Source organism: Lissotriton vulgaris, chromosome 10 (genome assembly GCF_964263255.1).
Source record: "Lissotriton vulgaris chromosome 10, aLisVul1.2, whole genome shotgun sequence".
Classification (NCBI taxonomy): Eukaryota; Metazoa; Chordata; class Amphibia; order Caudata; family Salamandridae; genus Lissotriton; species Lissotriton vulgaris.
Window position 1 is genome coordinate 248,815,622 of NC_141698.1, and position 22,946 is coordinate 248,838,567.

At 42.5% G+C, this 22,946-nt stretch overlaps 1 pseudogene across 1 annotated transcript in view; it reads right to left on the reverse strand.

Moving 5' to 3' along the window:
* Nucleotides 1–3,511: 3,511 nt before the first annotated feature.
* The window catches only part of LOC147685048 (uncharacterized), a 127,103-nt pseudogene continuing 107,668 nt past the window's right edge, over nucleotides 3,512–22,946 (reverse strand). Inside the window, exon 4 of the transcript XR_015300751.1 lies at nucleotides 3,512–4,571. The product of XR_015300751.1 is annotated as an uncharacterized LOC147685048 (transcript). The remainder of the gene's footprint in view (nucleotides 4,572–22,946) is intronic.

Here is a 22,946-nt window from a genome sequence, read left to right on the forward strand (position 1 = left end):
CCTGCATTTACATTATGCTGGAGTTCTGATTATATAAAGTTCAGGGTATAGCAGAGTTAGGTATAAACAAGGGCCAGGATGGGTGACACGCACTGGCATTTTATGTCTGCTGAGGGATACAAATAAGCTGCACCGTTGCACCTTTAACAAATCAGGATAGGCTTGTCTGGTTATTTGATCTAACGTTTAACATTTGGAGAAAATACCTGGCAGGCTTGGGGAACCTACATTGAAATTCTGCCTTGACTGAGCAAGATCCCATTCCCCTGACTAGTAGCCACATATATATATTGTTCTATGTGTGATTAGGGGGTTTTGTCCACTCATAGGCAAAGACAGTCTTCATAACTAGAGCCATTAAAGGGGGATGTAGCCCCTGTATTCAACCCCTTTCAGTAAATCGCATATATATGTAGCCCCTTGTTTAACAAAGGGTAGGCCAGATTTATCATTGAAAAAGCTGTATTTTTTTATTTTCTTAATCACTTTGGCCCCATTTGTTGAATCTGCGCAAAACCTTCCCAAAAGTAGTACATTCAATTTGGGTTTAGCAGGGCAAGTTACATTCAGATCCGTAAAATGAGGGTCTAAAAAGGGGATGTCGAAAAAGTGACATTGACCACTTTAATTCTCATAGCATTCTTTGCTTTCCGATACACTAAAAAAAGCTGAATGGATTATATACCAAAGTTTCATGAAAATAGAACTTCCTCAAGGAAGTGGCTTGCTTGGTTTGGTGTAAATCAGTTCATTAGTTTTAAAGAATTTAGCATTTAACAAAATGTTTTGAGGGGCTTGCAAGTATTAAATTAAACACATACCTGGACCATTAATCAAATGAAACCAAGCCAGAGATTTGTATCCCAGAAACTGTACAAAAATATTAATAAAAACTCATTGGATGAGGAATTGATCTCAGCCACTGATGATTACTAGGTGGCCGCATTCCAGTCCATTGTTATTTTGCACACCATGCCACCTCACTTTGGACCCAGCCATATGCAAATCGGTCTGGACCCTGCTCCAATGGGAGCAGTCCAGCTCGAAGTGCTAGGTCAGGTTCACCCTGAACTGGAACACAAATGACCTATGACCGGTTTAGCCCTAGTTGCGATTCATCAGCCTGGTATTACTTGGGTCCAGTGGCACAGTGTGCACAGGACACACGTCTAGGCCTACCCATCCCACTTAGAGCGACACACTAAAGTATACAACACGGTGTTAGATGGAACGGTTAAATTAATCTCAGCCACTGGCACCTGGTCTCCTTCCAAACACTATAGCAAACGTATGCCCTGCACGCTTCCCAGTACTACAAGTACCTCCAACTGCGGCATGCCCTAATCACCCACATCCCTAACTACACAACATTTTCTGAGTTTAGTCCAGTCGAGGTAAAACTCCTTATGGGAAGCCTCTGGAAGGGGGGAAAATCCCAGATATACAGATCCTTAATAAACAATACCCTGTCCATCCTGGACCCCCTTAGAACCCACTGGGAGCAATGAGTTGGCCCCCTAGAGGAGGAAGACTAGAGTGACGTACTGATGGCCCCAAGGTATCAACTCTTTTGGATAGGCTCCACCTCATTCAAATGTACTACCTTCATGGTGCATAGCTTACTCCTATGCAGTTGTTCAAAGCTGGGCTCCTCCTGTAGACGCGATGCCCCGGTGTGCGACAGAGCCAGCATACTTTTACCATATGGTCTGGTCCTGTGTCCCCCTCTCCGAATATTGGGCATTAATTGTAGCAGAGATGAGGGACATCCTGGGTTGTATGGTTCTCCTCAGCCCCTATCGCTCTTCTCCTGGGAGTAATGGATGGGATGGATGGCTCCCATCCTGGTGGCAAAAAAGAGACATTGTGATGGCATGGAAAACTCTGACAGGCCCATCAATTGTAAAATGGAGACAGGAGTAGATTGGTGAGCCACTCAAGAAAACTCTGTGTTCGAGATGAGTGGGTGCCCTGCGAAACACAACTGTATATGGGGCAAATGGTTTGGTTTAATGAACTGAGTCAATGTACTGGGATGGGTGGGAACAGGGTTTTTTATTATTTTAATGTATCCTCTGGGCGATCGGCCCAGGTGTTCTCACGGGTCCATATCGAAGTGTCTTATATGTTGCAGTGAAGATCAGTTTTTTTTTGCTGCAAAACCCCATTAAAATTGTTTAGCAAAAGAAATCTCAGCCAATGGGTGGCATGGTGTGCACAATAACACTGGACTGAGATGCAGCCGCAAGCAATTACCAGTTGCTGAGATTAACTCAAGCTTTCCATCGATCACTTTTTGTATACTTTAGTGTGTCACCCTAAGTGGGACGAGTATTCCCAGACGTGTGTCCCATGCACTCTGTCACTGGAATCAAGCTATACCTAGCTGATGAGTTCTAACTAGAGTGAAACAGGTCTTAGGTTGCTTGATTTCTGGTTCATGTGGGACCAGGCCTGGCAGTTTGGGCTGGAAAGTTTACATCGGAGAAGAGTCAAGATTGTTTTGCATATGGCTGGGTGCAAACTGAGGTGATCTGTTGCTCAAACAATTGATGGACTGCAATGCGGCCCAGAGTAATTACCAGTGGCTGAGGTTAATTAAAGCATTCCATCCATCACTTTTTGTATACTTAAATGTTGAAGGATGTCTCCTCCACCCCATAATGTCTATATGGGTGGATTTCCTGTCTGCAGTATTTAGAGTACACACGGGCAGAAGACCTATCCACCATATTTAGAGACTATAGATTAGTATAAAATCCAAATTGGGGAGAATGTGACAACGTTAATTGTTGGTTGATGTAACACAATTGCCAAAAGATAAATAAGCCTTTAAGACACCGAATACAAGTTGTGTGGAGCAGATTACCCATGTAGATTTCTACCCCACAGAATTATAAAATGGCCTGAGTTCCTACACTTGACCAGAAATTTTGATCTGTAAAATCTTTTTGAGGAATGGGCCACAGAGCTACCTGAGTACATTCGCCAGACCCTGCCCAAAGGTATTTGGGAAATATATAGGCTCTCCCTGCTTGGTGATACCTTACCCTTGCCTCTCTCATCCGCCTCATCCACCCCCTGGTCTGCCATGCTCAGGCCTCCTGCAGACATTTAACACCTGCCCAGAGCAGGTAATAAATGTCTTCATTAAACAACATGAAAAGGTTAATTCCATGCCGAATTCCGGACGGTAAATTCAGTTGATCTTTATTTCGACAGTACTTAGGGGGTGTCACCCCATGGTACTGGAATTTATAGGTGTGGAGTTTTCTACACTGACAATACTGTGGGAATCATAATCTGGGCCTAAGTCTGCAATCAACTAATACTACCTATGGATATATTTTATTACACTTTGCACATTTATTCACTACACTTGGTACAGTCTTTCGTACCAACATAAGCTGGGTAGCCTGGTGAAACCTTTGACATACTCAGGATATTTATGGTCTGATTCTACCATTTGCAACCTATGGAGTTCATCAAAATGAAAAATGGTGGTAAGGATTTATGGCCATCTATAAGGTACTCACAGTTGTGTTTAGGTGGGTCTGCTATAATGTTTGACAGATTTCAAAAAGCTTCCTTACATTTGGGACACTGATATCATTGCTCAGGTGAGCAGATTTCCACCTAGAACATCAGCATTGAACTCTGAGTGGGCCATCTGTTACTTTTCCTGGGGCAGTAGGAGTTTCCGCTAAGTGAAACCACTCATGTATATTTAGTTCTGTTTCATAATCAAAACACTTCTCACATACAGTACAGTGGTATGGCATCTCCTCTTTGTATATTCTCTTCTTTCCTTGAATGAAAGGTTTCTTTTGGTTCTTCTCTTTTTTTATTGTGTGTCTGACAGTGAGCTACCAGCTCAAAACTAGCCCTAAACCTCTTCCCGCAATCCTTACATTGAAACAGCCTTGCCTCTTTGTGAAAATTCTGGTGTGCCTTAAGGTCTTGCCGACTTCGGAAGCTTATCTCGCATACTGCACACCAGTGTGGATTATCTCGATGGAAGGCCCAGTGTTTCCCCAGATCATCATCACTCTGGAAGCTTTTCTCACATTCTGTACAGTGATACTGATTCTGTTCTACAGTGTCCACCTGAACACTTGAGAGAGAGTCCTTTTGAAAGACTTTAGTTCCACAGTTTGGGCAGGAAATCATATCCCTTGAAGTGTGGATGTTTTGGTGTTTAGCACGCCATTCATCAGAACTAAAACTTATACCACATTTAGCACAAATAATTGAACTTTCTAGAGTGTGCTTTTTAAAGAACTGTGATGGATTCTCCTTCATGTTAAAGTTATTGCTGCAGTAATCAGATGCAATCCCTTGATCTGTCGTAAACTTCAACTGGGTCCTAGGAGTACTCAGAACTTCACTCTCAAACTTAGTGGAAACCCTTTTCAAATTTCTTGTGGAGCATCCCTGCTTGTATTCTGGGTTGTTGAGTCCCTTAATGGGTTCTTCTCTGCCAGAGGTCTCCTGACGTTCTTTTAATGCTGTCTTCTGCAGGGGCAGTATTTCAACATGTTCTTTCTGTATTTTTTTCATGGCCTTTTCATCTGTTAGAAAATAAAATATAAACATGCACATCAAAAAAAAGAGTTTTGGAACATGATTGCCAGGCGACAACTGACAATGGCTGGGTCTAGTTCTCTGACAGAATATCGGGGAAACAAATATTGTGTGGACAGAATATTTTGTCAAAAATATTGAGAACCAAAATATCTATAAAGTAAGTGCAATGAGGCAAGTATAGATTTACTATTCTGAACTCTACATCTACGTACCTTAAAGATATACAGATCTTCAAGGTACATATATGTGGAGTAAAATATAGTTAAAGTTTGCTTACCCATAGCAACATACCTTCACAAACTTTTTGTTCTCGACATTCTTGACACAATATTTTATCCACACAGTATTTTTTTCCGACATTCTGTACAAACACCTGGGGTCCATATCTAAATTTTGATACAGAGGGAAAAAATACAAATAGCGATCAGATAAATGCATATGGGTGTCAAAGAAGTGTTGATTTCAGATTCAAAGTTGTCTTACATGTGCTAATCACATATCAAAGCCCGATGAGGGAATATTTTACTGCAAAAGTGTAAAATGACTAGTATGCACTTGATGTACTTTGAATAGTTTGTAATTTTGCTAATAACTTGTGTTACACCAAGTAGTACTTTTTTCAGATTCTTTCAGTATCTTCATTTTATTTCTAACTGTATTTCATGTTATAATCAATAGCACTTCCTACTCTTCATTCTACAAAGACGCATGCCTTAAAATATATATACATTTTAAAAAAATATGAGCATTATGGTCTGGATATGTGTGTGCAATGCATCTCAAACTTGAGTCAGCATTGTGATATGGCTCAACATTTGGGATGCATTTCAAGCCCATATGGACAGCCCATCTAACCCATGTAGCCATAATTGCAAAAATAAAACATTTTGATCTACAGAAGTAGATAGGAGCAGTTGTTGCCACAATTACACTACTCTGGTTTGCACTGTGCATACGCAGAGGGACTGCAAGGAGTGACCCAACATGTGACTAGACCAGCACTCTCTGAAAAAAAAAACATGCTAGCAGTGTAAATTGGAATACCATTCCTGTACAGCCACCACTTCCCATGCCCATGCACATGTATTATCCCACCCAGAATACTCCACATCACCCTGTCCCCACCTGAATTGTCCTCATGGCATTAAATCTCACAGAACAGTACTGGGTGCTAACAGAATCTCACCAGGCAACGCAGCATCAACGGTGACATTGGGCAATTGTTCAGAACAAGTAAAAAGAATAATAGTTATGTAGTTGCCAATCTTAATGTGGATACAATTATTAATGGGATACTGTATATGTGTATTGAACTGTGACTATGTTAAACACTCAATGAAAAGATAATAAACAAAAGAAGTGACACTGAATATCAAGCTCAACGGAAATATTGTAACCAATTTGCCACAGATGTAGATTGTAAAAGGGGCTTCATTGTGACACAGGTATGAGTATGGTTGCACAAAGATAACTGGCAAGTTCTCATATAGAAGACAGATGATGATGCTCAGTTTAGAGAGAATTCTAAACAACAACTTAATTTCCTCTAAACTTCTGAACATCTGCTGAGGGTTCATTACCTGGGACACTGACTCTGCCTAGTTCCCCAGCAGGGCCTAAGATGACATATTTTGAATTTGCAACTGATCTTTGTGAAGTACACTCAATGAAAAGATAATAAACAAAAGAAGAAGTGACACTGAATATCAAGCTCAACGGAAATATTGTAACCAATTTGCCACAGATGTAGATTGTAAAAGGGGCTTCATTGTGACACAGGTATGAGTATGGTTGCACAAAGATAACTGGCAAGTTCTCATATAGAAGACAGATGATGATGCTCAGTTTAGAGAGAATTCTAAACAACAACTTAATTTCCTCTAAACTTCTGAACATCTGCTGAGGGTTCATTACCTGGGACACTGACTCTGCCTAGTTCCCCAGCAGGGCCTAAGATGACATATTTTGAATTTGCAACTGATCTTTGTGAAGTACATATGGATTTTAATTACCCCAGCAGCCCTTTCGATTGTGTAAACTGATCAAAATATGTGCCTATTTTATTAGCAATTGATCTTGACATGTCTTAAGTTACTTTTCTGCAACGTTTGCACATTAATCTTTCCACCAAAGTTACATTTGTGAGTAATGGGTTAGAGCACAGATTTCTTTTAAGGGGGATGAGGAGTGTGGCAAGGGTCTGTCCTTGCCCCAATTCTTTTTATTTTGTACATAACTGATTTGAAAGCTCATCTTATCTCCACTTGCCAAGACATGACACAAATGGATAACAGACCAATACTCTGCTTTGCTTATACAGACAATGCTTTTTTATTTTTACACATATCTAACAGATTGAAAAAGATAGTTGACACTTTCGTCAATTTTATAGGCTATCTTGATATAAATCATTCTACATCCTATGTGATGATTTGCGTTTCCAAGTCCACCAAGACTAGAAAGATGGTTATCAAGGGCAATTGTATTGAGAAGACTGATGTTTTCTCAAATCTTAGATCCACTTTTACCTCCATAGGTTCTTGGTCCTCTGTTTGTCTGTCACAAGAAAATTGTTTTTACAATCCATAGGTGCTGTTTTTAGTTTTTCCTGTAAACTAGGAAATCTCTAAAACACAAATGAAATTTATAAATAGAAATATGTACACACTATCTGCTACAGCTCAGGTTTGCGGGGCATATTAATTGTTGGTACATACTTAGTCTTCCCTTTATTAGCTGCCATTTTTCCTTTCATGAGGAATTGGGTTTGGATTATTTAGAAGATCTTATTAAGACAGCTCCTTGATTATTTTTGCTTTCCATCTGGTCCACCCCTGCAACTTCTTTCGATTAGGCCACTATTGATGATGGTCTCAAACTGGGAGACGCTACAAATATTCACTAGCCAAATTAGGTTAACAATTTATGTGTCAACGTCAGCAGGCCTAGTTTTATTACTGACCCAAATAGCATTGTACACAATTATAGACTACGAGCTTAAACATCTCTTGCTGAAATCAGGCGCATGCAGAAGAAATTTATTGAGATTCAAAAACCCATGTATAGCATTAAGAAATTCCAATTCTCTTGAATCCATTTCTGTGTATCTGCCTTTAGTCAATACCTCTTGGGCCTGTTTACGAGTTTGGCAGTGTGGGACTCGGACCACCACGCTGTTGGCCCACTACCACACCGCTAAACCTGTGTGTGCACGGCCTACGAGATTACGACTTTTTCTGTCACTGGTGGATGGTTCTTTGGCAGTCCCACGGTGGTGCCTATGAAACAGGCACCACAATGGGAATGTTAAAACAATACCTGCACGGTATAGATTGGTGCAGTCCATGCCATGCAGGTATTGGGGTACATGCATGCAGGCGGGCAGCACCACATGTTCCCCCCTGCATGCACCCCATGGGCACGAGGCACAAGGGGCCATTTAGGTCCCCCTTTGTATCCTCTCTACCAGTTTTCATGGAGTAGGAGCTGCCATGTAAACCATGGCAGAGATAAAACTCGTAATATGCTTGGCATATTGTGGTCTCAAGAGCGATGTGCCACCGCCAGGGATCTCAGATCCCTAGTGGTTGCGGCGGTGTAATAGCAGTCCGACTGCCCTAGTTGTAATAGAGTTGTTGGACCAGGGGTACAGCGGTGGCTGATCCTCCACAGCTGCCCCCCCCCCCCCCCAGAGTATGGCAGTCCTCGGACTGCCATACTGGTAAGCAGGCCCTTGGTGTAGCTTTGATTATGTAGCTTCAGGAAGGTGATTGTTCATCAACTTTTCTTCCTCAAAGATTGGTCTTCTTCTGAATTGTCACCATGTTGCCCCTGCAATGAAATTTCCACAGAATCGTTGATGCACTTTATCTCTTTTTGTAACTTTTTTTATACTGATGTGTCACCACTATTTAGTGCCCTTACTTAAGTTTTGTTGTTTTAACAAATGTAGACCAGTGTTGATTGGTTTTGCAAATTTTACCAGATTATTTTGTCTGTTTTGCTATTGATCACTTTTTAAAACCTATTGTTAAGTTCCATGATTTGATTTTCAGATATTGTAACTGATAAGGAACTCTTTTATTATGTGCAATGTATATCTTTTATGGTTTTACATTTAAATCGATTAAAGAATGTATTGATTGATTGACTATGAAGACTCTAGTACAAAGAAAAACAGACTCAACTGATGCTAGAGGATGTTTGAGACATGCTCTCATGTAAGACGTCTGCACCACAGCCAATCTGAGGATACAGGAAAAATAATGATGATGATGATGCAGGTTTGTTTAAGATGTTCAACGTCAGTCTATTGGTTGTAAAGTGCCCGTCATTACTATCAAGTGATAGTAAGAGTTCTTGCACAATAGCTTTAAACAACAGCTTCCCCAGTGATTAAGAGATGCAAAAACCATTTTATAATACAAACCATACCACGATGAGCTTACTGTATAAATGTTAGTTATCTCATCAGCACCTTTTGGGCCTCCATTGACTGCCAGTCAGACAAGTTTAAGGGCACCACTAGTCCACCCTTTTGATACTGCACAGCAAATTTATAGTACAGAAACCAAGTGTAGCCTTTGATAAATCATGTATGCTATTGCAATGTTGTAACTTGTAACTATGCTTTGAAACAATGCTTGTCGTCCTCATGTAAAGCGCTCTGATACCTCCGGGTCTAGCCAGCACTATATAAAACTTTTCAAATAAATAAAATAAATAAATAAATTTGACTCTTATGGCATATTCTTGGCTGTATTTGTAACTGTAGATAACACTCAAGAAATATATTTCTGTTCTGTTGATTCTAAGCTATGATAAAACACCTTAGTGAATGTGAGTTACAATGGTGCTGTAGATGTAGATGGTGAGACAGGAATAGGCTGTGGGAGTGCGGAGGTAAATGCATCATTGGTGTTGGAGTTTGGATTGAGGCTGTAGGTAGATATGTAAGTTATATAGTAAAGGTGGTTTATGGTATGAGCAATTTTTGGTTTATGTGCATTTACATCCATCACTCTGCCCCTACATCCACACCCAAAGAGTGATGACAAAAACCATGGACATTGCATTTTGAAATGGTCTCCACATTCAGGATCTGCGGCCATGTAATGCATTAGCAGTTGTTACGACAACCAAAGATGACAGATATGAAACCAGAATGCTATGGTCCTGTCTGTGATGAGCTCTCTGTGGCAGTAGCAGTGGGGGGAGGCCTCAATTCTGACTGTATGCAATTCAAGGGTAGCTGGATGCAAACCTGTCAGGAACACTAATGCCTTCTCTATTGGCTAAGCACATGTCATGACTCAAAAGAGATGGACAACTGGAGTCGATGGGAAAAGAGACACGGATTTAGATGTTAGCCTTTCATATTTAGAGTGCTTGATTTTGCTTCTCTATAGCTATGTTCAGCATTTTACATGCTAAAGATACCATATACCCTAAGGTTGGACTCCTCATCGGATGCAGCTGGTTTTGCCAAGAACAGACAAATAATAAGTGCCTATATAATACAGCAAACTTGTTCCCAGAATATAAGTTGGTTTTGTGAGATCCCAAACAAGAATTGGAATAGGGGCCATCTTGGTATTTTGGTAGTTTAGAGTGCCTGTACGAGCTATCTTCACTTCTCAGTCATCGCATTAGAACTGCTCAGCATCTTACCGAGTTTTAAGTCTTTTTAGGTCTCGGCTAGCTTAAGACTGCGCTTGCGAGACTTAATGAGATAGAGGTATTTTCACTAGTGAGGTTAAGCCCCGCCCCTCTTTTCCATTGGCTGACATCACTGTTCATGCTTTACGGTGGCAAGCCATTGGAAAAGAGGTTGCCGTGACGTACTTCTTTCTCTTTAAGCCCCGTACTTTTCAGACTGGGTTCCTTGACTTACTGCTGTGGTAAAAGGTTCCTCATCTTCTTTATGGGGCGAAACAGATGGCCCCATAAAGAAGATAATTAACCTTTTACTCCAGCAGTAAGTCCGGCTCTTAAAGAGAAAGCAGAACGTCGTGGCGAGCTACTTTGACTATAATCGCGGCACCCGCGCTTTTACTTTTATTGTTACAACTAAAGCGCGGGTGCCACGATTATACCAAAAGTGAAGAAATAGATGTTTTTCCTATTTCATTAATTTTTATATAATCGCGGCACCCGCTCTTTACTTTTAATGTTAAAAGTAAAGCACGGGTGCCGGCTGCTTGGCGAGCGCTTGTCTTGTTTCTAAGACTTCCTCTTGCTGTTGGTATGCATATAGTCTGGATTGACTGGTGTAGCGTGCTGACAGTGCCCACTAGCGGCTGCCACTGCAAACTCTCGTCATTGCCCACCTGAAGGGTGTCTGCACATTACCTCTCAGCCTAGCACCACCATGTTTGTGTGTCTGCGTGTGAAAGGGGTGGAGGAGAAGCAGCAGCTGGTATCATAGTCAACTGCAGAAACCACCCCCCAGAGCGCCTTGTGTCATAAGCAAAGAGCACCAAGCAGCCCCCAGAGATAATGCAACAATGCAGAATTATTGCCTGCACAAGCGCTACTAAAAAGGCAACGCACCATTTTTTTTCTACTTTGGAGTGCGTTACAAAAAAAGATGCTCCGATGTCTGGTGCACACCATACAGCCCGGCAGTTGTGGGTTCGGACGCTGTGCAAATTGAGAGGGAAAGTTTCTTTTTGTAGCGCCAAGTCTGCTGTGAATGTGGCAGATGGTGTCATGAAGGAGTTGCGCTGCCACACACCACACTTTCACCGGGTACTGGTGTTTTCTTGTGTGAATTCAAGTTGGGCCGCTCCCACCCTCCATGGCCCATACATGCTTTGCTTTCCTATATGAGGCGAGAGTTCGACGAGGAGACACACTGAAAGCGTTGTTTCCAAGTCTACAATAGTTCCGAGTAGTTAAACTGCGTTCCAAAGCCAGCGCGTTGAAAACGTGAGTTGGTGTGTTGTCGTGTTCCGGGCACCAGTGTATGCGTTGTTTGTGTTGGTATATTTTGTCTTATGTTTTTCATTTTGGTGTAGTGTGAGGTATATGTCTGTTGTGAATTTTATGTAAATGGGAGTTGACGAGTGTGGATATGTGTGTTTGTTATTATGACCATATACATTTTTGGGGTAAGGCCGCTCGTATTTGGGTGTGTGTATTGGTGTAATTTGTGTGCATATAAGACACTGGGAGTCGTTTTTTGCCCCTCCGGGTAAGCGTTGTCCTACGGATATTGCCATGTGTGCTCATGTCTGTTCTGCGCATTTTGTACATACGAGTGTTACTCCTGTGACTGTGGGGGCTATGCTTATAAATCTATAGTTAATAGTTAGATAGCGAGTTGTCTGCTAGATTTCACATATGTACTTGTGTATCGCTGCACGCTACCCGCGTGTATTTATTTCTTTATTATGTTACTGATATGCAAATGTATAGTTCTGTTCTAGTTTTCCTTGTGTTTGTATGCCAATGTGCATGTTAAAAAGTGCATATGTGATATATGATAGCATATGCGGTGCTTGTGTTACATTTGTGCTTGGGTGTTATGCGGCACGGGCAGTACAGTGGCACAAGCTGGCGTGTGCGCGCTAGGAAATATGGCATTCTGTTAATAAACGGTGCATAATTGTAGGAGATGTTCTCAGCTTCCCCTGAAAATCACGCACATAGATGCGTAATGTTATAATATTAAGTATTATTATTATTATTATCGGCATTATAATCATCCGGATTATTATTGTTACTAATATAATAATTATTATTGTTATTTTTGCATTCTTTATTATTATTGATGTTAGCGCCAGGATACCTGTAAGGTGATAGCTGCGCTCTACAAATTCACAAAATAAATAAATAAATAATGTGTCCTGGCGAGATCCCACTGTCTGAAACCAATACCACAGCCCTCTCGTGATGCATGCCAGATTATTTCTAAAGTGCACCACACCTCCTCACTGCCCTCTCAGTGCACAATACCTCCTCCCTGCCCCCCCAATGCACAATACCTCCTCACTGCCCCCTCAGTGCACAATACCTCCTCACTGAACCCTCAGCGCACAATACCTCCTCACTGCCCCTCTCAGCGCATATGCCTCCTTACTGTCCCTCTCCATGCACAATATATTCTCGCATTTGCAAGATTAAGCTGTTGGCATTGTGAATAACAATGCTATTTATTTATCTGTTTTCAAAACCAACACATAAATAAAAATGTTGTCATTTACAATGCCAATAGCTCTAACCTTTGCAAAGGCGAGACCGTTGCATCGTAAATGCTTGTTTCGAGGTTCCCAGCAGGATTACCTGCAGCTACATTCAGCTGTGTTTCGCCTCCTGCTTATGTACCTCACTGTTGATCTGCCCTAGGATGCAATGTTGTTGGATCTTCCTTCTGGCGGCCCTCATTTCTTATAAATTCAAGAAGACTAGAAGAAGCTGATCCACAAGATGGGTCGTGGAGATAACTGCCCTTAGTACTGTAATGCCACTGTCACCACAGTTGTAAAGTAGTAACTGAAATCTTACTTGTGTCCTACTTTAGCACAATGGAATCCTTGTATCACTATTTTATATGTAAACCGATATTGAATTAAATAGATATATTGCACACAAGGGTAAAAGAGTAATAGTTAGCATATCCCAATATTGAAATACCATTATTTGTATTTGTAGAATACTATGAGCACACACCTAAACATCACTTTAAACACATGCTGAAAAATAGCTGCTTTTCTGTAAGCTACTTAGCTACAGTCTTGAGTTACCCAGATTACTGATATATATTGTTGTTCCTTAACACAGTCACGCTGTCACATTATAACGAAGTGCAGATAGGCGAAGACAGATCTGCTCAAAGAAGAAGGAGTTTACTCAACTTGTGTGTCTTTTCCCCATTCCCTTTCCCTTGATTTTGGATGCATACCCAACCCTAGAAACCCATTGCACAATTTACCCCATCTACTGTGATGCCAGAGACAGAGACTTCTTTGACTTGTGAATTGCAACAGTGAACAGTGAAAGTGAAAAATGATTTATTGTATAGTTAGTTAAAACCATTACAATATTCCGAAACATAAAATACATTCAGCTAGATTCATCACTGTCCCGTTTTGCGAGTCCTTAATAGCGATTATTAAGGAATCGCTATTAAGGACTTACAAAATAAGATTCATGTAGGAATCGCTAAATAAATTGCGATTCCTACACATTCCTTATTTGCAATTAGCAAATTGTTAATCGCATATAAGGAATAACTCCCCATTCATTCCTATGGGCCTAAAGCCCATAGGAATGAATGGGGAGTTATTCCTTATTTGCGATTAGCAATTTGCTAATCGCAAATAAGGATGCGATTTCAAGGGTGCCAGGGGTTTCCAAAGGACACCCTGTAGCACCCCTGAAATGAAAATGTAGACTGATTTTGCGCACACACATGTCCAAAGGACATGTGTGTGTGTAACATACAACTGAGAAAAATGCACAAAAGTGCATTTTTCTCAGTTTTCGCTATTTAACACGAAGTCAGACTTCGCGGTAAATAGCGGCCAAAAATAGCGATTTCGCAATTTTTAAATGCTTCTTGAATTGCATTTAAGGAATCTCTAATTGAGATTCCTTGAATGCAATTATTCGCAAATATGCGATTTCTAAAATTGCGATTTTTGCATTTGGGTTGATGAATCCCAAATGCAAAAATAGCGCTCGCAAAGGGCCAGATTCTCAGAATCTGGCCCTTTGCGAGCCGTTTTCGGCTTGATGAATTTGGCCGATTGCCTTTGCATACTAAAATCAGTTAGGTGTAAACTATTAGTATCACATATTTAAAAACATTGTTTAAAACCAAGTGGAGTTTGCTGAAATGTAAATGTGGCCTATATTATCGTTTCAATGAGGTCTCAAAGTAGGTTACACATTTGATTATTTGACAAATGAATTGTGGGTCAGCTGTGTCCATAGTTTTTTGTATTGCTGAGCGACAGGTGCGAATGCCAAGAGTGAACAGGAAATCCTCCATACACCAAAATGATAGTTTCAATTCTGAGTGGATGTTGTGCGGGCTAATCAAAAATGTGAAGGACGCTTGCATCAAGCAACAGCTACAAGAGGCTGGACCTCTGTCCTTGTTACATATAATTGATTTCATAATGACTGATAAACTAAAGGCCTACCTAAGGAGAACCAGTAATCAATCCACTGCCTCAGTATGCACGGACACATGATGCACAGCGATGGATCCACACGCCAGCAGAGCAAGAAAATTTTTAGTGGATTGCATGGAATTATATTGGTAGGCATTATTTTCCTTAGCACGATACCTAGGGGTCGGGAGCAACAAGGCACCATGCTTACCAAAACAGGAAGAATGCTAGAGAAAGTTGGGAAACATTTCAGATTGGGTACAATAGTAAGAAAGGAGCAGTAAATATTCCTGCTTCTACGTCAGGGGTTGCGGTACCGGGGACTGTGATTTCAGGTCATCCTTAATTGTACAAATGCAATAGTTCACCCCTAGTTGCACTAAAGCCCATCTTTGAGAAGGCTAAGAAGGAATTAAAAATAATGTGAAATTGCAAAAATGACCATAGTTCAATTGGTCCCTGGGGCTCTGATTTTCTAGACCGCACTTAGATACAACATGAACAGCTGCTGCAGTGCATAACGCTAATTCTTATAATAAAAATGTGACCAGCATATGTCTTTGAGCTTCTAATTTTCATTGATAAGTGAAACGAAGTATAGAGACATATAGGAATTTGACCACGATGATACAACTTGGTGAAGAGAGGGCAGGCACCAGGGTTAGGACCAAGAAAACAGCCAAAAACAACATAACTTTACAGAACAACATACATTCTACACTATAGATCTTAGTCCTTCTTGTGCTCTGATTGATTGCCATATTTGTAAAGCACCAGCACATAGTTGAGCAAATTCGAATGGCATGTGGATAGATGGACAAAAGTATAGGCTGATTGTGCAAGTTGCACAAATACAGATTTTTTAGATTCCCTGAATGTAATTTTGCTCTAGGAAACAAGATCTTTATGCAAAACATTTGTTTTTGAAGGTAAGAGCATTAGTTTTTTGGCATTATGCTTGTTTATGTTAAACCCAGTAATCACTTGTGGACTATGAGAAATTCATTAGTGTGTACAGTGTAGTAAAAGCTAGATAGTAAAGACTTTGGAACCTGTTTTATAAACAATGAATGACGCCCTGTAGTAGGTGCGTGAAAATGCCAACTGCTTTCAGAGCCTGCGGGTTATTGTTACGGATGTTCTGTACAGTTAGAATCGTGGCAGCTATGTTATGACCAATTTGCAGGCTTGAACGCTTAGAAATCACTTCCTTTACAAGCCACGTACATCTAGCAAAAAGCAAGCTAAGGCAGAAATCAAAACTGCTCCTTTAACCTTCGTAAGCAGTTCCAGGAACACTTGGGCTCATCTTTAAGTGGTGCAAGATACCTGGGGCCTCATTTATGAAAAGTGACGCATCGCTGCGTGAAAACAGCGATGCGTCACTTTTCACTGCGCACTCCTTGCGACATTCCTGATGCGTCATATTTAATGTATGACGCATCATGTTGCAAGGAGTTACAGATACGTCAGTATTTCTGACGTATCTGTAAGCGCAAAAGTGACGCATTGCTGGAGTGTGTCACAAAAGTGACGCAACTCCAGCGATGCGGCCATTCACATGGGGAAAGCCCCATGTGAAAGGGCTTGCGTCAGTCTTACGTCTGCTGTGAAGCAGGCGCAAGATTTTGATGCAACAGCGTCCTAAAAGTGACGCAGTGAAATCTCATAGATTTCACTGCGTCACTATTACGAGGCTTTTTGCCGGGGAACGCAGGTATAATGTGGCGCAGGGGTTTAAAAAGTGACGCATCTACTTAGATGCGTCACTTTTTAAATATGGCGCAACAAGGCGCATTTTTTACACCGCTGGTGCGTCACAAAAAGTGACGCACCGGCGGCGCAAAACTGATGCAAGGCCTTCATAAATAAGGTCCCTGGAAAGGCCAGCGTCAATCGGGGAAAGGGTTCTGGTATGTAGAGACAGACTGAGCCTAGCATCATACCCTGGAAGTTATAACTGGAGGGCCACAGAACAATCATATGCCTTGAAGAAGGAAGAAAATACGCCCTGCATCTTCCTGCACTAAAGGGATTGTTCTAAGGCCCGAGAGCAGAGAACACAAATGTGAGTTAACCTAATAGTGTATCCTCTTTTTATGATGGCAGTTTTTCCTGTTTACAAAAACTTGTTTTTTGTCCGGTGAATGCAATAGTCTCCTTATTGTTGTTACGGTCTTTGGAAATGTTTAGTGTCCTTTGACATTCAAATTAGTTTGAGGTATCCGATCCACTGAATATGCATGCAGCTGGTACAAACATGATTAAGTAGACCAAAGGGTTATGCCACACATACATGTGAAACATATATGGGTAACCGCTCCAAAATCAAGAAATACACAGATGTAACTAGCACCTCCTTTTACCCTAATTGATAGGTGAACCAGAAGCTCCACTACAGTAGTCTCCCTTATTCCATCAGCCTCTGTGCTTCTGTGCTCTGCTTTAAAAAAAACACTCTGGAAAACCAAGAGGGTAAGTCCATATAATGAACAGGAATCAATAGAAGGGAAGCAGTTAGAATTTGAGGGCTTAGATTATTTCGGTACCCACTGATACCAAAGCATGCAGCCATCAAGAGTGGGCTTTATAAAAAATATTCAATTATGTGATGTGCTGATACATATTATTAATTCTAATTGGATCTCACTATTCTAATATCCACTAGAAAACCTCTTGAATACAGCTAGATTTGAACCACTTTTACAGATCACATTCTTGCTGTCTGCTGAATGTAGAATTAGGTTGTCTGCATACAGTTTAACTCAGATTTACCTGTCTCACCTTAAAACTGAGCATAGAACGGATTATGTCACTTACCCTGTAAGCATCTGTTCTTGGACTGTAGAGCTGTAGATTCACATGCTTTGCATACTCCTGCCATCTAGTATTGGGTCCAGGTGTTTGCAAGTTGTTTTTCTTCGAAGAAGTCTTTTTCTATGGGCCTCTAGGCCCATAGGAATGAATGGGAAGGCATTCCTTAATAGCGAATCACAATTTGTGATTTGCTATTAAGGTATTTGTAGAAATCACAATTTGTTTTGCGATTTCTACATGCATAAGGAATTGCGATTCCTAAATAGCGATTCCCTAAAACTCGGTATTTAGGAATCGCAATTTCATTCTTTGATGCATGTGGCCCAATATCCGGCATGTGTGCTCTAAATACACATGCATTACATAGACTGTATAGCAGTATTCTCCCAAAGCGGAGGCTAACGAGTGGGTGTTGTAGTTGTTTGATAAGGTTTTTAGCACTGCTTGTCCTACATCAGTTTGTTGACATGCTAATACATCCACACTATTATGTTTGGTAAATAAGCGTGGTTGTAGAACATGTAGCTGCCTTACATATGTCAGCTATGAGAATGTTGCGTAAAAAGGCCATAAAAGCTCCCATTTCGCGAGTAGTATGTGCTCAAGGAGGTATAACAATCCATCTAGAAATAGTGGATTTAGAGATAGGATTTCCTTTATGAGGTGGAGCAAAGGCACCTAAAAGTTGTTTTATTTTGCGAACATCTTTTGTCCTTTCAATATAATATAATGGTGTTCTTTTAGCATCAAGTTTATGTAAAGCTCTTTCTGCTACTGTAACAGATGGAGAGTAGAACACAGGTAACTCAACTGATTGTTTAATATTAAAAACAGAGAGCACTTTTGGGTTTGTGCGAAGAACCACTTTATCTTTATGAAGTTGAAAGAAGTGATCTTCTTATGCCTGTAGCTCACCAACACGTCTTAGTGAAGTGATAGCAATGAGAAAGGCAACCTTTCATGAAAGAAATTGTAATGCACTGTTGTGTAAAAGTTCAAAAGCTGGACCCATAAGCCTTGTGAGAACAATGTTAAGGTGCAGGTGGTACCCTATGTGGTATTACTCTTTAAAGGCCTTCCATAAAGGCCTTAATTACTGGAACTTTGAATAGGCATAAATGTTGTCTTTTTTGAAGCTATGCAGTTACTGATGCAAGGTTTTGTCGAATGGATGTGTAGGCTAAGCCAATTTGCTGTAGATATCAAAGATAACAAATAACATTTTGTATAGATGCATCTAGCGGATCAATTGTGTTATAACAATATATCGCAAACCTTTTCCACTTTGCTGCATAACATGCTCTAGTGGTGGGTTTTCTTGCTTCTTTAAGAATTGTCATACAATCTGGTGGTACGCTAGGTTGAGTTCCTTGGGGCTTGGATCTCTGATTTCTCCATGCTTCTGTGTGTGAAAATTATGTGAAGCTTCTGGTGGTGAACCATGTTTGACGGGCCCATGTGCGATCTACCAGAATGAATGCAAGAGATGTCTGCCTGAGTTTCCGAACCAGAAATGGTAGGAGAGGGAGCGGAGGAAAAGCATAAGCAAATATCGCTGATCAGTTGATCCATAGGGCATTGCCTTTGATAGAAGGTGTTGGAACCCGGAGGAGAAGTCTGGGCATTTTGAGTTCTCTGCTGTGGCAAAGAGGTCTATTTGTGGGAATCCCCCTTTTTTGGAAGTATGGAAGGAGAACTTGTGGCTGAAGTTCCCATTCATGTACTTGTTGCCTCATTCTGCTGAGGAGATCGGCAAAGATGTTGTCTGTCCGTGGAAGGTGTTCTGCCAGGATTTGGATTTTGTGATAAATTGCACAACACCAAATGGTTTAAGAGAGGTGTGACAGCTACAAAGAGTGTGTCCCCCAGTTTTTGTACATAGTAAATTTTTTGTCATATTGGCTGAACAGATTAGGACAACTTTATCTATCAGATGAGGTAGAAATGCTTTTAATGCTACCTGAACTGCTTGCAGTTCTAGGTAGTTGATCTAATGGTTCTGTTGGATGGTGTGAGAAGGTGGCCTGGTATATGCTGTCCACTAATTAAAGTGGGCACCCAGTACAAATCCACACAACCCTTATGATGCAGGAGGTCACAGATAACCTTATTGAAAGCTATCCTAGTGGTAGCTATTTAGAACAGCCTTCAGGCTAAATCTTGAAGGAATGTGAAACAGATTGTTTAACCAGAATATCACCCCCTAAATGACTAAATGAAAGGATAACCACACAGTGTTTATATTAAAAAAAATGTATTCATCAATTTATCAATATAACACTCTCTACTAGTCTCTACACGAGACTAGGGCACTAAGCACACAAAATGAATCAATAGAACGTTTGTAAATAGCTAAATACACAGCGGGCTCCAGGGGGAGACCGAACCATATACTAAAAAAATGGTATGACAATCACAACTTGACTAGACACAGTGCCTAGAGCATGTAGAATCGCTGGGAACCAAAGGAGCCACCCAGAGAAGTGACACTGGGAGCCCACAGAGGATGGGTGCAGTGAGGAAACACAAATGTGTGCTCCGTGCAACTCTATGGGAAAGTCGCGGTTAGAAACTTACAAGTTAAGGACACTTCTAAGAGGACTTCGCACAAACCCTTTGGAACTTAGGAGGTTCTAATGCCAACCCACCAGTGAGTACCGAAGTACCCGTGTTACCTATCTCAGAGGAGCTTGGTGCATAGGGGTCAAGTGGTGTCGGAAACCTTTGTTGTTTTCAATGGAGTGCTGCAAAGAAGACCTGCTGCCAGGAGGGCGAAGAGTGTGCGGTGGAATTCAAGACTGGATTTGAGGTGAGAAGAACCTGAAAGCAGAGGGGACAGATGACCAGGGGCTCGGTAGTCGAATGCCCACTGATGTCGAGTGCTTAGGAAGTGAAGAAAGGTTGCTTGACTCTGCAGCCACCGGGACCAGGAGACGTTGAGGATGACCAGAGTCTGAAGGCGAGCTGTCCCACGCAGGATGTCGATAGCTGAGGGGTTGATGTCTGGCTGGAGCACCAACAAGCCTTGGCAAATGCAACTAACACGGTCAGAGGAAACCGGTTACGGTGTGGGGCAGCAAGGTCCACGGTACTCTCCAAGCAATGGAGAGTCAGGGGACATCTGGCGCAACCAGGTAAGCCCAAGAATTAACAAGGCGACTCTCGCCAGGACCCACAGGCCAACTGACCAGGGATCGCGAAGAGACCTCAAGCAAATTTACAAAGTATCAGCTCACAGGACACTCGTGGAGATCTTCGGTGCAAATACTGCTCGGGCCAGCACTACACGGAGTCCAATGTACAGGCTCGGGAATCGTCACTAAGCATATGCAACTACCATGGTGCACAGGGGTTCGGTTTACACGGTCCCCCGAGGGATACTGGTCTCAGAATTGCTGAGAGGGCAGATCGACCTCAGGGACCTTTGGAAACCCACCTCCCGTGTCTGCAAAATATTTGGAGTCCTCAGGAGCTCAGATGCGGTCAGGTGCGTTTAGGTGCCTGCTTTTGCAGGGGAATAACTCATTTACTCCAAGGGAGATTCTTCAGTCGTTCAGCATCATACAGGCAGTCGAAGTACTTGGTTTCTTCTTAGCAGAATCTTGTCCAGGTAAAATCTAAAGTCCTGTAGCTAGGTAACCCACTTTATACCATGGGAAGGGGTGGAAAGATTCTGTGGACCCTTCTAGGGGAGGGGCAGGACAGAGGGGTGGCTACACCCATGTCCTTTGTCCAGTTTCGCACCAGAGCAGGAGCCAATGGCCCCCAGAACTGGTCTGAGCTGGACTATGCACAGGTACACCAAATGTGCCTCCAGTGCAGACTTTCTGGCACTCTCAGAGTGCACCCACCCAGCTCCACTACTCTAAATCCTGTCTGGGAGGTGGTCAAACTTCCCTATGACAGGATGCCTATTGTCATGCCTTCCTCTGCTCGAGCTTGGCTCAGCAGCAGGAGAGCAGAATTGTGTCTGTGGCTGGCAGCGTCCATTTTGTGCTGCCCAGGTCAAGAAAGCTGGTACCAGGTAGACTGGTGACCCATGTATGTCCTTTTGAAAGGGTGGAATCATACCTCACACACCAGTTACTGATGTGGAGCTATGATTCCAAGGAGTTTGGCACCAAACACAATATATTTCTAAGCAGTCCTTTTAAAGTTAGCATTTACGGCGAGGTTATAATGCACTTAAACATGTATGTCTGGCTGCATCACAGACAACCCCGAAGAATGGTTTTCCAAAGGCTGCAGAGGGGCTCTGCTCATGCAGGGGCACCCTCTCACATAAAACCCAGCACTCTGCCTTCAGGATTGTTACGGCCTGCCATAGGGGTGACTGATAGGTATTTAAGTGTAGTGATTTAGATAGATATAGGGAACTAGATCTCAAGTAAGTGGTGCAAGCACCAGCTTACACAGTCTGCTGTAGCAGGCTTGTCGTGTCAATTTTGATGGCCTCTCAGGGGTGGCATAATACATGCTTCAGCTCATGGGAGGCCTCCGGGGTACCTATGCCCTGGGAACATGTTGTACCACATACTCAATCAATCAATCAATCAAAGACATTTATAGAGCGCACTACTTACCCGGAGGGTCTCAAGGCGCTTGGGGGGGAGGGAGGGGGGGGTGCTGCTACTGCTCGAACAGCCAGGTCTTGAGCTTCTTCCTGAAGGAGAGGTGGTCTTGGGTCAGGCGCAGGTCGTACGAGAGGGAGTTCCAGGTCTTGGCGGCCAGGTAGGAGAAGGACCTTCCTCCTGTTGTCGCTCTTCGGATGCGGGGCGTGGTTGGTCGATCGGAGGTAGCGTTTGGGAGCGTAGAAGTTGAGGCGGTTGTTGAGGTAGCTCGGGCCTTGGTCATGCAGGGCTTTGTGTGCGTGGGTGAGGAGACGGAAGGTGATTCTCTTGTTGACGGGGAGCCAGTGCAGGTCTCTTAGATGTCCGGAGATGTGGCTGCGTCGGGGGATGTCGAGGATGAGTCTGGCTGAGGCGTTCTGGATTCGCTGGAGTCTCTTCTGGAGCTTGGCGGTGGTTCCGGCGTACAGGGCGTTGCCGTAGTCCAGTCGGCTGGTGACGAGGGCCTGGGTGACCGTCTTCCTGGTCTCAGTGGGGATCCACCGGAAGATCTTCCGTAGCATGCGCAGGATGTTAAAACAGGACGCAGAGACGGCGTTGACGTCTGGTCATGGAGAGGGAGGAGTCCAGGATGAAGCCCAGGTTGCGTGCGTGGTCTGTCGGTTTGGGTGCGGTGCCCAGGGCGGGGGGCCACCAGGAGTCGTCCCAGGCGGAGGGCGAGGAGCCCAGGATGAGGACTTCCGTCTTGTCTGAGTTCAGTTTCAGGCAACTGGTTGTCATCCACTCGGCTACGTCTTTCATCCCTTCGTGAAGGTTGGCTCTGGCGGTGGCGGGGTCGTTGGTGAGGGAGAGA